At 43.5% G+C, this 2,181-nt stretch overlaps 1 protein-coding gene across 2 annotated transcripts in view; it reads left to right on the forward strand.

Annotated features, from left to right (window-relative positions):
* The window catches only part of LY96 (lymphocyte antigen 96), a 37,329-nt gene that overhangs the window by 8,739 nt on the left and 26,409 nt on the right, over window positions 1-2,181 (forward strand). The gene's annotated exons all lie outside the window — the stretch shown is intronic.

Consider the following 2,181-nt stretch of genomic DNA (forward strand, 5'->3'; position numbering starts at 1 on the left):
CCTGGCTGATTTTTTGATTGATTGTAGAGATGAGGTCTCGCTGCCCAGGTGGGTCTCGAATCCGTGGGCTCAGGCAGTCCACTCACCTCAGCCTCCCAAGGGCGCGGGACGACAGGCTGAGCCAGTGAGAAAAGTATGGTGATAAGGGCATGAAAGAAGGCAATGTGTTTTGTTTTGCTTTGTGTTGTGTTTTGTTCTTCCTCCCTATGACTTTGCTTGTTCTCAGCTTAGTAAAAACGAATACAAGTGATGGTGATAGCATGGGGCTGGATCGGAGTGTCTGTGCAGTCCCAGATCTCATCCTCTCCTACCTGTCAGCCAGCATTGCTTATTGCCTGTAAGCTCTGGAATCCTAGAAAACTTCAATTTTAATCTTTATCATCATCATCAAAAAACAAAGTTGTGGTTTAATTTTCCTAAACCTAATTGTTCAATCTGTATTTTGACACAGTCTCTGCATTTATTTATTCATTAAAAAGTATTTGGTAAATACATAATATATTTTAAAAATTGTGCTCGACACCGTGAATTCATTGATAAGAGATTCTCTTGATCTTCAAGACACTGTCAGTGCAATAGGATAGTCAGATGTGTAGATAACACAGTATAATGAGTAAAATGATAGCAATAAGGCTTAGTAGCACAGCGAAAATAAATATTAGCTCTGTTTGCTCTACCTTCCTGGCCAAGGATAAAAGAAATAGCCTGGCTGGGTGCAGCAGCTCACACCTGTAATCCCAGCATTTTGGGAGGCCGAGACAGGAGGACTGCTTGAGGTTAGCAGTTCAAAATTGGCTTAGGCAATATAGCGAGACCTTTCTCTACAAAAAAAAAAAAAAATTAGCAAGGTGTGGGGGTGTGCACCTGTAGTCCCAGCTATTCGGGAAGCTGAGGTGGAAGGATTATCTGAGCTCAGGAGGTCAAGGCTGCGGTGAGCCATGATTTTGCCACAGCACTCCAGTCTGAGTGACATAGTGAGACCCCAGCTCAAAAAAAAAAAAAAAAAAAAAAGGCTGAGTGCGGTGGCTCAAGCCTATAATTCCAGCACTTTGGGGGGCCAAGGAGAAAAGATTGCCTGAGCCCAGGGGTTTGAGACCAGCCTGGGTAACTTGGTGAGACCTCGTCTCTACAATAAATCAAAAAATTAGCTGGTGGTGGCACGTGCCTGTAGTTCCAGTTACTTGGAAAGCTGAGGCGGAAGGATTGCCTGAGCCCAGCACTCCAGCCTCCAGCCTGGGCGAAGGAGCTAGAGACTCCGATTCAAAAAAAAGAAAAAAAGAGAAAAAAAGCATACTATAATGTTGGTGTAAACTGTGGAGCCACTTTTATGGATGTCAGCCTTATTTTATTTATTTATTTAGTTTTGAGTTGGTGTCTCACTCTGTTACCCAGGTTGGAGTGCAGTGGCACGCTCACGGTCACCACAGCCTCGACCTGCTGGTCTCAGGTGATCCTTCTGCCTCAGCCTTTCAAGTAGCTGGACCTATATGCATGCACCACCATGCCTAACTAATTTTTTTATTTATTGTAAAGTTGAGGTCTTGCCAAATTGCCCATGCAAATCTCGAACCCCTGGCCTCATGGAATCCTCTCACCTCTGCCTCCTCTCACCTCTGCCTCCCAAGTTTTTGGGTTTTGTTTTTTTTTGTAGAGATGAGGTCTTGTTATGTTGCCCAGGCTGGTCTCTAACTCTGGGCTCAAGCAATACTCTAGTTTCGACTTCCCAAAGTGTGGGATCATAGGCATGAGCCATTGCACCAACCACAAAATTTTCATTATGAAAAAGATTGTGTATCTTTTCCATTTGTGCCAACTGCATAACTTAAAAGAGTTGAGAAAAGTGCATTGTTTACTGGAAATTTCTATGTTGATTGATGATAGGGAGATCAGGAAAAAATAGCCATAAGTTTACTTTCTAATCAAAAGATTCAATTTTTAAAAATCTTTTATCAAAACTCCTGGAAAGTTGGACCATCTCACTTTCTTTTCTCTCTCTCCTTTCTTTTTTTTTTTTTTTTGAGTTGGAGTCTCACTCTATCACCCAGACTGGAGTGCAGTGGCCACTCCCGCCCACCGCAGCCTCAACCTGCTGGCCTCCGGCAATACTTCCACCTCAGCCTTCCAGTAGCTGGAACTACAGGCGCGCGCTACCACGCCCGGCTAATTTTTTTTATTTATTTA

This window comes from Carlito syrichta, unplaced genomic scaffold (genome assembly GCF_000164805.1).
Source record: "Carlito syrichta isolate Samal-C Ts95f unplaced genomic scaffold, Tarsius_syrichta-2.0.1 Scaffold314008, whole genome shotgun sequence".
Classification (NCBI taxonomy): Eukaryota; Metazoa; Chordata; class Mammalia; order Primates; family Tarsiidae; genus Carlito; species Carlito syrichta.